At 46.6% G+C, this 14,439-nt stretch overlaps 1 long non-coding RNA gene across 4 annotated transcripts; it reads right to left on the bottom strand.

Moving 5' to 3' along the window:
• Window positions 1–7,861: 7,861 nt before the first annotated feature.
• LOC127323320 (uncharacterized) lies at window positions 7,862–14,076 on the bottom strand. Of its 4 annotated transcripts, none has more exons than XR_007865546.2 (4): window positions 13,691–14,076; window positions 13,363–13,601; window positions 13,175–13,275; window positions 7,862–8,620 (listed from the first exon to the last, which is right to left on the bottom strand). It is a non-coding gene; the product is annotated as an uncharacterized lncRNA (long non-coding RNA). The 4 variants fall into 4 exon arrangements; XR_007865548.2 differs by having other exon boundaries at window positions 7,862–8,591; XR_007865543.2 differs by having other exon boundaries at window positions 7,922–10,708.
• Between the last annotated feature and the right edge of the window lie 363 nt (window positions 14,077–14,439).

Genomic DNA, 14,439 nt, shown 5'->3' with positions numbered 1-14,439 from the left:
GAGCAACAGCCATGCAGAGCATTCAAGTACATCTGAGCGGAGCCGCGCGATCTTGGATAAAGAAGCTTCCGCCGGGTTCCATCGACAGCTGGGACAGTTTAAAGGACGTGTTCGTCAAGAATTTCCGATCCACCTGCAAAAAACCCGCATCACTAGAAGAGTTGAGATCGTGTCGACAAAAGCATGATGAATCAATGAGAAAGTACATCCAACGGTGGAACATTATTAAAAACTCGGCAGAGAACATATCTGACGAGAGAGCAATAGATGCATTCGTGGCAGGAATTCGACGAGGAGACTTTGTCGAAGACTTGGGGAGAACCAACCCAAGGACAGTATCAGCATTGATGGAGATAGGAAACAGGTGGGCAGATGGAGAAGATGCTGTTGATACGTCTCAAACGTATCTATAATTTCTTATGTTCCATGCTAGTTTTATGACAATACTCACACGTTTTATATACACATTATAATGATTTTACGCATTTTCCGGAACTAACCTATTAACAAGATGCCGAAGTGCCAGTTCCTGTTTTCTGCTATTTTTGGTTTCAGAAATTCTACACAGGAAATATTCTCGGAATTGGACCCCACGAAGACGGAAGTCAATATTTTGCCGAGACGGACCCGGAGAGCCAGAGAAGGGCCGGAGGGGGGGCCAAGGGGGCCCACACCATAGGGGGCGTGGGTCCCACCCTGGCCGCGCCGCCATGTGGTGAGGGCGCCCTGGGACCCCTCCGAGGCCGCCCTTCCGCCTATATATTCTTCCAGAACCGAAAACCCTATACCAATTGACGAAACTCCAGAAAGATTCTAGGGACGCCGCCGCCATCGCGAAACTCTGTTTCGAGGGACAGAAGTCTCTGTTCCGGCACGCCGCCGGGACGGGGAATTGCCCCCGGAGTCATCTCCATCGACACCACCGCCATCTTCATCGCCGTTGCTGTCTCCCATGGTGAGGAGGGAGTAGTTCTCCCCCGAGGCTGAGGGCTCTACCGGTAGCTATGTGGTTCATCTCTCTCTCTCATGGTGTGATCTTTATGTGATCATGAGCTTTGTATCACTATTAATCTATGTGCTACTCTAGTGATGTTATTAAAGTAGTCTATTCCTCCTCCATGATGTAATGTTGACAGTGTGTGCATCATGTAGTACTTGGCGTAGGTTATGCTTGTAATCTCTTGTAGATTATGAAGTTAACTATTACTATGATAGTATTGATGTGATCTATTCCCCCTTTCATAGCTATTGTTGACAGTGTGTATGCTATGTTAGTACTCGGTCTAAATTGCAATGGTCTATTATGCACTCTAGAGGTTACTTTAATATGAACTCCGGAAGTTGTGGAGCTTGTTTACTCCGGCTTGAGGTGTGCTTTGTAGCCCTACGAATTGAATGGTGTTTGTTATCCAACAAGAGAGTGTTTAAAAGTAGCATTTATTTATTCAGTTATGTGATCAATGTTGAGAGAGTCCACTAGTGAAAGTATGATCCCTAGGCCTTGTTTCTAAGTATTGAAACACCGTTTCCAACAAGTTCTGTTACATGTTCGCTTGCTGCCATCTTTATTTTATATTGCAATTACTACTTACAATCATCCATATTACTTGTATTTCACTATCTCTTCGCCGAACTAATGCACCTATACATCTGACAAGTGTATTAGGTGTGTTGGGGACACAAGAGACTTCTTGTATCTTAATTGCAGGGTTGCTTGAGAGGGATATCTTTGACCTCTACCTCCCTGAGTTCGATAAACCTTGGGTGATTCACTTAAGGGAAACTTGCTGCTGTTCTACAAACCTCTGCTCTTGGAGTGTCGAGGGTACTTCTCGGCAATGCCCTACGATTGGGGCTTAGGGTTGATGGAATCATGTAGGCTGACACGAGACATCGGTTCAGAGACAAGCGGGGAGAGTGATTTACCCAGGTTCGGGGCCCTCGATGAGGTAAAACCCTTACGTCATGCCTGTCTGATCTTGATTATGAAAGTATTGGGTTACAATGGGGTGCCGAAGGGTTCGACTGAGATCTCGTCGAGAGGCTAAGTGTTGCGGCGACCTAGCTCTAGACTTTTGGTGGTTAAGATTGCTATGATTGATCGTGTCCCTCGGCAGCCCCTCTCCTGGCTTTTATATAGGAGGCCAGGTCTCAAGAGGTCTAACTGAGTACGACTAGGTTTATAGTAGTTCTAGATCTAGACTTTCCTTGTTCGGCTCCCTCCTTGTCTTGTCCGCCAAGGAATCTTCTGCTGCACCGTCCAAGTGGCCCACCTGGCCATCGAGTACCTTCATGGGCCTCCAGCTAGATCGCATAGGGTAGGGCAATGTCGGTTACCCGAAGGGTAATGCCCACATCAGTAGCCCCCGAGTGTCTAGCCGAAAATAGTTCGGGTAGAGACTAAAGCATGCCTCCACCTAATGTTCTTCTCCTTGATTGCTCTTGTCCATCTGGTACCAGCACCATCTTCTTCTGTCGGGTGCGCGTCCAGCGCTCCCGATGGGAGTAGCCCCCGAGTCTAGGTACGGATGCTTGCAATCCGCGCATAGACTCAAGTTGTACCACTCGAACGTTTTGCTCTGCCGAAGTTTTTCTGCAGGTCTTCATAGGTCATCCAATATATTTTGCACTAAGGCTTGTATTTTCCGCGCGTAAGGGATAATGAGTAACGTGCCCAACTTTTGCTGGTTAACTGCCGATGGCAAAACAACTTCACCCTACACAGAATCAAGTCCCCGGGCATGATCCTGGAGTGCAAAAAAGTTCTATCGGGTGCGCGTCCAGCGCTCCCGATGGGAGTAGCCCCCGAGTCTGGACACGGGTGCTCGTAACCGTGTGCAGACTCGAGCTGAGTATTCCATCCTTTTCTTTAAACGTTTCTTCTCAGAAATATCTTCGAGTCTTCATTTTATCGGGTGCGCGTCCAGCGCTCCCGATGGGAGTAGCCCCCGAGTCTGAACACAGGACCATCCGATGTTTCTTCATTTTTCTTCGAATGCTTCGAGCGTTTTTTTACGACATCACTGATGACGTTATTGACACCCTTATTTTGACTGACAGGACACGACCCAGTGGGCCCATCCTACCCCTGCCTTGTTCTATTTTTAAGTAATATCCTCCCTTTTCGCACGGTTACCAAGGCGCCTCCTCGATTTCTGCGATCAACAACGGAAAAAGGGTCCTCTTAAAGAACTGGAAACAGCACGTGTCCACGCAATCCTCAAGTTCTCCCTTACTTAAAATCTCATAGGACAAAAATCCTTAGCATTCCCTTCTTATTCACCGTAGCATCTTCCTGTTCTTCTTCTACCACTCTCTTTCACAACCGCTGCGCCGCCACCACCGTTTTTAGATCTTCTCCAGATCTTGCAATGGTGAAGAAGAAGAACCTTGCTGCCACCGCCAGCTCCACGAGCGGTGGCGCCGCCGCCAAGGCCTCCTCGAATCTTCCGAAGAGGAGCGCTCCAGATGCTCCTCCCCCAGCTCCGGCGCCGCCGGCACCGCCAAGCTCGATAGCCAAACCCGGAGACTGGCTAGCGTCCTCCATCACGAAGCGAGATGAGAAGAGGGCCCGAAGCCTCGGGCTAATCTCCTCCGATGAGGGGAATGTGATTCTTCCAGGTGCGATTTCTCGGCCCAATCCTCCTGCTGGTTTTACCGTGATGTTCCTGTCGTTCTTGTATTGGTGTCTCTCGCTTCCTGCCCACGAATTCCTTCATCGTCTTCTGCGGACTTACGAAATCCAACTGTGGCAACTCACCCCTAACTCAATCCTCCACGTTGTTGTGTTCATCAGGCGTTCTTGGGCATCGAGCCTCACTTTGGGTTGTGGAAGAAAATTTTCTGCGTAAAGAGATACAACAGTAGCAATGGATCTTTTGTCATTGGGGGAGTGGGGTTTGTTGTCCGTTCAGAGGTCAACTATTTCAGTTTCCCAATGAGAGAATCCGTGCAAGGATGGAGACTGAAATGGTTTTATGTTAAGGATTCCTCAACAACCGAGTCACAGCTTCCTTGCTTTGTGATGTCTACTCACGCTTCTTTTCCTGTAGACAGTGTTGGGCCTCCAAGAGCAGAGGTTTGTAGAACAACAGCAAGTTTTCCCTTAAGTGGATCTCCCAAGGTTTATCGAACTCAGGGAGGAAGAGGTCAAAGATATCCCTCTCAAGCAACCCTGCGATCACAATGCAAGAAGTCTCTTGTGTCCCCAACACACTTAATACACTTGTCAGATGTATAGGTGCACTAGTTCGGCGAAGAGATAGTAAAATGCAAGTAATATGGATGTATATGAGTGGTAATAGCAATCTGAATAAAATATGGCAGCGAGTAAACATGCAGTGGAACATAAACAAACAGTGACAACGGCGCCAGAAAATGCTTGCTGGCGTGCAGTTGACGTGGGAGATAGGAATCTTTGTGGTGTGACTTTTCTATTCGGGAACAAGGCCTAGGGATCATACTTTCACTAGTGGACACTCTCAACATTGATCACATAATAAAATCACTCTACACTCTCTTGTTGGATGATGAACACCACTAATTGTGTAGGGCTACAAGAGCACCTCAATGCCGGAGTTAACAAGCTCCACAACATTCGATATTCATATTTAAATAACCTTAGAGTGCATGATAGACCAACGCAATTATACCAAGTACTAACATAGCATGCACACTATCACCATCATACTATGTGTGACGCCCCCGGAACCGGTACCATGAGGATTCCAGCGATCCCGCCGAAATCCGCACGATATCGATTCAGAGACGCCCTCCGACACGACGTGCACGACAAATCACACACGTGATGCCAGAGGAATTAACACGAGCGGTAACATTACAACATGATTACAATAGAGCCCACAAGATACATATATTACAACAACGACTCCAACAAGTCAAGATACAAATATACAATACAAAGATCCAAATCATACAGAAGATCGTATACGTCCGAGTACGGACAAGATACAAATTGGACTAAGAGTCCTGAAGATAACCAGTGGCGTCCATAACCACCGAGCCAAGCCGGAAGGGTAACCTTGCTAATGTCGTCATCTTGTACCTGTCAAAGTCGGGCCATCGGTTGCCGACAAAAGGGAGGAAGCAAAAGAGAAAGGGGAAAAAGCGAGAGTAAGTACCAAGGAACGAACTCCGACACGTACTTAGCGAGACTAGAAATGGCTATGCTCGCCGGGCGAGTATATATATATATATATCACCTGGGGCTATATGGTAGGTTTAGCGGCAGCATAACTATAACCAAAAGAGACACGCTACAACATCCTCTAATCAGAGAAGATAAGAGAGCGCATAAGGTAACAGATATAATACTACACAAACATAACCTAGCCGATTACACATATCCCCTTCAACAAAGCGAAGAGGCAATGTAAAAGGCACTCAACGGTGGACTATTAGGTAGCCGTTGTAGTAATGCTATATTGCTACGCAAGTTATTATCAAGTTATTAGCAGCAACATAAAGATGTAAGTTGTTCTATGATCAAGCCATACAATTCCAAGTCGTCCATAACCGCGGACACGGCTTATCGATAAGATGTACACCCTGCAGGGGTTGCCCAAATGTAACCATACGCATGCTCGAACCCACTTACTACAGGTGGAGTCTCACATCAAGACCGTTCCCAATGCAAGAGAAAGTTTAAGGGGAGCCACTCCGCTAAGCTACCCGTGACGAAGTTCGGCCGTACTCCGATACGGACCCAGAGGTTTGTGTCAACGGCTAAGCTAAGTGTGAACAACCTGCTATCGCTAATCGTTCCACGATATGAGTACAGTACATAATATAAACACCCGAAGGCAACAGGAAGTAAATCGTGCATCGTGCATATGAGCAAATAAAACCAAGGTTGTGGCTCCCAATAAAAAGACTCGAGGAAAGGTAGTGGGTGATGGGGGTCCCACTCCCCCACGTACGGGTAGAGCGCTCAATCTCGGAACAGATAACAAGAACTCGGGTCCTAGGGGACATTAGCAAGTCAAAGTTCCGATGCTTTCGCAAAGGGGCTCACAGATGCCTCTGCTTACAATTTTAGTTGTTAACAATTAAGTAAAGCATGTGTATCTCCAACAGACTAATATAGCATGTGATAACCTCCCAACAACCCAACATATCCCGATATCAGATCGAGATAAACAACAGATCCTAAAGACGCCTACGACTCGCAAGGCTCAAACATCAAGCAACGGCTAAGGGTAAGGAATGATACATATAGGATTGTTATGGTAAACAAGTGGAATAGGACACGTGACTCGATAAAGAAGCGCAACATAAGGATAGCAGTGCGAGGGAGAGAGTAAAATAAGTGAAGAGAGAGGGCTACTTTGTGAAAAGGCCGCGAGAAGAACTTGTCGTATCTCACCACACCACTTCGTGATCCTATCCGGGAAGAAGCAAATGCTACAACAAACATCGGATGCAAATCTTACTACTACGCAGAAGAATCGGCATGCTCCAGATATAATATGCATGCTGGACATGGCAAGGATGATGCGATGCACTTATCCAATTTAATCGGAGTCGGAACCCCGGACAAACAAATTAGGTTGGAGTTGCATTTTCTACCGGCAAAGTTAATGGTTGATTAGCATAGCAACATGGCAGGGGTGAGCTACTTCAAGGTTAAATGGAACCGGGGCAACATTATACACTATATAAAAGGTAAACATGTTTACCGTCCCAAAGTGATTTGAGCACTGTAGATAAAGTATTTATCCACTTCTCTGTCCAATAGTTGTTTGACACGTAGCCTCCTATTTTATCCCAATATTGGTTGGATTAGTCCGTTATTTTTCGTCTCTTTTTTTTTTACTGGGTGGCAACCGGTTACCGGCTCTCACCAATATTTTTTCCCTACACTTTCGATGATTGGGTTGGTTGCTCCGTTTCGTTCGGTGCTCTGTGGTTGGGTGCCACGCGTGCCTAAACGTGGCATATTCCGGTTTGGTCGCCGCTTCTGGATTTATCTAGCAGTTTCTTAGAGTCACCTGTTTTGTTGTGGTTTTTCTTCTTCCTGTCATTTGCTGTAGCAGCTCTGCCGGACCGTTCCTCCTGTATAATCCTCTCAGGCTAGAATTCCTGAATAGAGGCGCCTAATTGCCCGGCGAATCCTTTCCCCATCTCTCCCCTCCCGCCGCCATCGAGCATGGCCGATCCATGGATTGGGCATGAATATGTGACCGAATAGAGGCGCCTCGAGCATCCCGACGGGGGTCCATGCATCTAGCGAGCATCTCCAAGTCGTACAAGGGGGGTGGCCCTCGCGTGTCCTGGAAGGTGCAGCGCAGGGAGAGAGTTGGGCTCGTGGGCGGCACCGGCGCCGGCAAGACCACGCAGCTTCGCCTCATCGCCGACCTCGAGGAGCCCAGCGGCATCTGTGTCGCGAAGGATAAGGAGAAAATGAAGATTGACTTGCTCATCCAGAAAATCGAGGTTCGTGCCACCCAGACCGGCACGGAGAGGAATTCCTCAACGCCTTCTAGAAGGAGATGGGAGTCAAGGACTACCTCGAGCAGGTGACCTCATGGGGAGGCTTCTTCACGATCTACATCTGCTGCAGCGCCAGTTGCAGGATGTAGATCTGGGCTTGGTGCAGGTCGAAATTCGAAGCTGATGCTCGATCTCAGATTCGTACCGGGGGATTGCGACCCCCTGGAAGTATCTTTCAGTGGCGGCTGCAATGAGGATGTTGCCATGCAGGATACTTCTGCATGTATAGAACTATAGATTAAAATTTGGGGATTTACCTTCATTATCGTTTGGAAAATGAGTGTGTCGCTGGGCAGATATTTTTAGGTATAGATTAAAATTTGAGGAATTCACCTGTAGGAAATGATGGTTAACAATGGTAGACAAGTTCAGGTTTTTCTATGTGGACTACTAACTTATATGGCATCGATTTGTAATTGCCAATAATTTTTGTTTTCTGACTGTTCCATTGCAACTGGTTTCAGTTTCATCTTATACCAACTATAACGTCACATTTTGTGTGTATTTAACATAGTAATCCTCATTGTGTGCAGGAACCTGATTTTCTTCAACTTGATGAGCCATTGTGTTACTATCAGCTTTCTTTTTTTGCTCTTCTATTGATATATCACGTCATGCCTCCTTCTGCGTAGATTCCATCCTTCGGTTGATGATGCTAGGAGGTGCGGGTGTTCTCCTGGCTCATGCATTGTGTTGTAACCTTCAGTTTCACTAGAGGTGTTCTCTTCATGGCTGTGAATCTGTGATGATGCCAGCAGTTTCTGTCCTGTTCCTGCCAGGCGTCTTGACCTTCCTGCCGTAGATTATGGTGCTTGGAGGCGCGAAATCTGTCCATCCTTCTCTCTTCCCTTCTAGGAAATCCTGCCGCGACTTTTTTCCTGTGTGTTCTTCGCCTTTCAGCTTCTCAGTAAATCAAACAACAAATTACATACGTACACACATCAACTTAACACACTCATGCTGATTCTTCTCCATTCATTTTTTTTCTCCGTAGTAAATCGGTCGGCACCAATGAATAGCTCGATCAGCTCCTCCGTTTGTGTTTTTCTTTCAGACTTTCTGGTCTCCTAATTGGCTCTCTTTATAATAGTTAATTGGCAACGAGTCCCTGTCAGGACATCGCCACATCCAGTAAAGATTTGATGATACCTCTAAAGAATATGATCCTTACATGATTATGTGATAATCAAATTTTGTGTGCAAATTAATATGCAGTGGACTACTAGCATTTACAACTGATAGAATGATTGGTACGACCCTGATGCATATGATTGGTACGACCGTACAACTATTGGTATTTAAGTTAGACAGAGATTTGGTGCACATGGGCACCAGTGATCTCGTTTTAAAAAAAAAATCAAAAATCATATTTTTGAGTTTCAAAAAAATCTGGAAAAAAATCTGCAAATAGTCAATGATGTATCTCACAAACGTGCAAAAAATCAATTTCAAATACTTAATATTTTGAGCTACACAAAAATGACAAAATTGCAGATCTAAGTACTCATTTTCAAATCTTCAAAACATATCAGATTTTGTCATTTTTATCTAGCTTAAAATAAAAAGAATTTCAGATTGGGATTTTGCATGATTGTGGAATGTATCAATGACAGTCTTCAGAATTATTTTCATGATTTTTATAACTTGTAAAAATATTTTTAAATTTTTCTTAACATAGTGAGAGCACTGGAGCTCAGGAGCTAAAAACACTTTTCGTTTAAGTTATTGTTGTTAATGATAGAATGGCATACCAAATGCAAGTTTTGTGATGAGAGGATGATGAACCGGAATGTGCTAGAGAGATAAAACTATAAAAAAGAAGAAAAATAAAGGACAAGTAGTAAAAAGAACTGAATATCTTTGTCATTGTCTGTAGCTTTGTGATCCAATACACTGCACACGCTTATACACAGCTGCACCAATGCTTTTGATCAAAAAATTGAAAACTTGCAGACGGTTCCTTCTTTATCATGATCTGCAGGTTGGTAATATTCTCGATGGATTAATTTTAGGTCTTCGACCCCAAGTGTTAATCAATTGTTCCTTGTGCTACAAGGTATGTTAGCTCTTCGTTTATACTATTTCTTCCGCGATACAGTTGATGGTTGCAATATGCACAGTTGGTGTGGCAAACTACTATAGTTCGGTGTAAGCTAAATGGGTAAACGAGTGTTGTGTTGTCTGTTAGTGGTTGACAGTTGCGACTACAACCAAATTATTGTTGCTACCATGTACTTTGACCATGATTTTCATTTCTCCTTTATTTTTATATGCCATTAAAAATCTGTTTTAGGCCAACTTCTGAACTATTTTGCACCACTCCTGGGGTTGGCCGTTTCTTATACTTCTTTGGTTGTGCAGCGTTGGTAGGGTCGTAGAGAGACGAGCTGGGTGTTTCTCAACTTGCTCTAGGTAGCCAACACAGGCGACACTGGCTAGCAGGCCAAGCCGCTACCACCATTTTGCTCGAAAGATCCTTCCTAGCTATATGACTTCTCCACTGATGCTCCTCCTTACGCATGCGCTCCTGATTGTGCTTCCTGATTCCTAGGTGGTACAAAGGAAAGATATATTCCTGACATGCTTCCGAAATAAAAACAGACGGAAAGGATGCCTAGGTGTTATTTCTGTTACAGTAAACTTGAGATGTTAAGTAAGTGATTCAGTATCACATCCTAATCTTACATGTTTTCTTGAGTAATTAAGTTATCACGCAGAGTCCTGCTTTACTTTACATTTTGTGCTACAAGATTTACATGATGTATTGGAAGGTGTGTTCCTTCTGAAATATTTGCTATTTTGGTTAACATGGTACATATAAGTTCTACAATAGTACATGTGCATGTCTGATTTCTTTTAATGCAAGACTTTTCAGTATGAAGTCCAGAGCTGTTGTGGTGAATCTTTTGAACAAAAGGAAGAGCTGTTGCCCATCAACCTTCCTCTAGCAGCATCAGAAACTAAGACATATATGTTTGTAGATTACTTTGAATTATTAGTTTCATAATCACGATATCATGCATAAATTCCATTGTATACTGCTCTGTTTACCTCTGTAATATGGGGAACAGATAAAACATGACATATATGTTTGGTATGGAATGGTCATGGATGCACATCTTCTGGTCTAATTGTGCTTCTAGGGTGCTGCAACCAGTTGAGAAGTTTTGAGCCACTGTTGTTGTCACCGTGAAGTCTGAGCAATTGCACATATATTTAGTTTACCATTTTGCACAAATATTAGGGATAAAAAAGGATGAAACCTGCTACATTCGGGGTTCATGACTTTGAAATCACCTCTACACCTATATTGACAATAACTGTTAGATACATCTCCATTGTGCGGACTATAGATTTACTTACTTCTTATTTTTCGATAAAGGGAATATATTAATATCAAAAAGATACCAATTACACCCAGCCTCTGCAACAACGCACCACCCTAATGGCACTACGGATGCACACAGCCAAAAAAAGGAAAAGAAAACTAAGAAACAAAAGTCCCGCTACAGTATCTCGGGCCTAACAACAGCAATACATCCACCGCCAAAACAACACCTGAAATACAGACTCTCCAAAAACGACGCCTCCAAGAAGGGAACAGTGCTCTAACACCGTCGTCGCCCGATCAACGATCTTAGGTTTTCACCCTGAAGATAGTCCCCGCTCTCAAAACAATGCCTCCAACAAGGTCGTTGTCAGGCACAACCAGTTAAGGTCAGACCTTGGGTTTTCACCCTGAAAGGTAGGACTCTGAACTTCACCTGTGTTGTCGCCCCCACTTTCATACCGCTGCTGTGAAGCCCGGAACACCAAGCAAGTCCATCAACAGCGCGGAGACTTGAACCTCCCTTAGCTAGTCCTCCCCTCCGGCCTTCATGAACTTCTCTTCTTCCGACTTTCATCATGGATCCATAGTCACTTGATGTCAACACAGAAAAAGAGCTCCGCGCCGCTCCCTCCAGAACCAATCGGTCGGAATAAAAGCATGGGTGCGCACGACCGAATACCACCGATCCAGCAAACTCCAGGCAAAAAGCACTGTTACATTCGCCGGCGGAGCCTTCCGGAACTCAACACTCCGGCTAGATCACGAGTCCAGGCCTCCGGTAGGTCTTCCTCTTCACGCAAGAGAGACCCTAGGACCACCGCCTTTATTCAGGTCGGACCTCCACGTCGGCGACCATCCTGGGCTGGCCACTCCAACCCTCCACCAGCGACTCCGTCGTCGGCTTCCATGCATCTCCATCTCGCCGCTGGAACGCGGTGATAGATCGATAGATCCACCACCACCAACCGCAGGCCGACCCTCTCCGGCGAAGAAGAGGGCCACCTCCACCGTCGTACCCAAGGCTGCTGCCCCAGGCGACCTCGTGTCGCGGGTGAAGCCCGAGATAGCCTCCACTCACCGGCGAGAGGCGGGGGGGAAATGGCGCAGGCCATGGGCCTGGCCGCCGCCCACCACCAGCCCCTGCCGGAGTGCTGCGAGAGCCGACGGGAGGAGGGCGCAGCAGGCCGCCGCCGCCCATCCCAACCGCGCCGGCCGATCCACAAGGGAGAGCCGACGGGAGAAGGGGGCGCAGCGCAGCCGCCGCCGCCCATCCCATCCGCGCGTCCGCCATGCTCGAGGGAGGGAGATCCGGCCGCCGTCCACCAAGCGTCGACGAGGAAGGGCCCCCGCCGCCGCCACGCCCCGTGGGTCTTTGCCCCGGTGGCGCTACCGGCGGCGGCGGCGGCTAGGGCTGGGAGGCTGGGGGTACGGGAGGCTGGGGGCTGGAGGCTGGGTCCGGTTTAACAGGCTTTACCATCTTTTTGTTTGAGATATTTCATCCATGAAAGAACTGTGGGAAGAGATTCTTCACTATTATTTTCCTTAAATTGTATTTCAGATTTTCTATTTTAACTAGGGCAAGATGGTGGGTGACCGGTGAATGCTCTGACAAGTTTTCCTGTTTTGAAAATATTGCATCAAGCTTCCCTGATGACGACAATGAAGCTGGGCCCTTAGAAAAAAATAACTATCATTCACATCCTCCAAGATGGACGATGACTGTAACGGCGAGCATTTCGTATCTCTGAAGCCACAAAGTATAAAAGATAGTTATCTTGGTATAATATTTATTATGTTCTTCAAGTTTTCGTCAACAGATGTATGTAGTGTTCCCCATTTAGTAAATTTGGGATCTGTTATGCTTTCATTCTGTATTTCTCTCCGACAACCTAGCGAACTTGATGGGATTTCAAGATATATTTATATTGTTGACCGTCTCTTCTCACCTATGCAAGAACCTTCCAAGTGATTGAAAATAATTCCTACTTTTTTTGAGATCAGTGATTCCTATACTTGACATTGCACTCGCCTCTTAGTCATCTTACGGGTGCGGCGTGCCGCCGCGCCACTGCTTACTAGTATATATAATATCCCACATATTCCATATGTTCCATATTAGGTGATAATGCAAACTATCACGAGATGGTATGAAGCATGATGCAACAGCAGACATGGATGGCATATTCATGTTCCTCATGTTTTTCTGATCAATATTCATATAGAACACATTTTATTTCGAGTTATAGTTTAGGAGATATGAATTTTGCAAGTTTTGAACATTTTCTGGAAAAACAAAGAAGAGAGGAAAGGCATGAGCGAATTGGGCCGGACCTGCGCCGAGACAGCGGTAGATAATAGGCTGTCGCACGCCGGGCGAAGAAGAAGCTAGTGCGCAAGTGGGCTGAGGCCCATATGCAAAAGATCTAGCAGATCTGGCAAAAAGAGAGAAAAACATGTGCTTAAATTGCCTGTGAAAGGAATTGAACTCAAGATCTCCACGAGCCAGGCAAACGACCAACCATCTGGGCTATGCATCTGATCTTGTTTCGAAAGAGGTGTGCGAACTTTTCAACCAGGCCGACGCGGAAGTTCTGGGAAGAAACAGCCATGGCGGGGAGATCCAGTAGCCAAACAATCCGGCGATTCAAGGCGAATCGGGACAGGGAACTTGGCGTCGGGGATGCGCCAGAACACAAGGAACCTGATGGTGTTGGTGGTGATACCGGAGAACCACCGGAGCATCGCCGGCGACGAACTTCTGCGAGCAAGTGACGGTGATCAACGCCGGCATACCAAAATCGAGGCGGATGGAGAACAAGGAGAGGCCTGCGAGGTGCGCACACTCACCAGGATCGTGATGGAGGGCTCGGACTAGCTGGGGGACGGCGGAGGCGGCCGCAATCGATGGTTTTGTCGCCGGACTTGAGGAAGGAAACGACGAATTTGCCGGTGAAGTAGCGAGCCCGCGGTCGATTCCTAGCAGCCGAACGTAGAGGGTAACGAAGCGGTTCTTCTGGTGGCGTCGGCTCGTCGAGGGGCGGCCGGTAGAGGCGGCGCCATGGTGAAGAGGATGGTGGCAGTATGGTTTTCCCCTGTTCGTGTTCGTTTTCTCACAGAGAAGAGAAGAGAGAAAGGGTGGAGGGAGGTAGGTGGCGGCGTGAGAGAGGGAGAAGGTTGGGGCTAGGGTTTGGTGGGGCTCGATGGGGATAAGAGGGAGGGAAGGAGTGGTGGTGGTGCAGCGTGGAGCGGAGGACCACAGGAAGGTTCTAGCGAATCGACTGAAAGTCATTCTGCCTGACATTATATCGGAACAACAAAGTGCCTTCGTCCCTGGTCGTCTCATTACCGACAACGCACTCATTGCTTTCGAGTGCCTGCACACAATCAGGAAACAAACATGTAAGAGACCCTACTTCGCCTTGAAAATTGATATGATGAAGGCGTACGATAGGGTCGAGTGGCAATACTTGCATGGATGTTTGACTAAGTTGGGTTTTGCACCTTCATGGATCCAGTCAGTCATGAGATGTGTGTGAGATATGCTGTTCGAGTCAATGGCGAACTCACAGATCCAGTTGTTCCCTCGAGGGGAATTC

The sequence above is a fragment of the Lolium perenne genome, chromosome 4 (assembly GCF_019359855.2).
Source record: "Lolium perenne isolate Kyuss_39 chromosome 4, Kyuss_2.0, whole genome shotgun sequence".
Taxonomy (NCBI): Eukaryota; Viridiplantae; Streptophyta; class Magnoliopsida; order Poales; family Poaceae; genus Lolium; species Lolium perenne.
The sequence above is the reverse complement of the archived record's forward strand: the minus strand, read 5'-3'. Positions and strand labels throughout refer to the sequence as shown.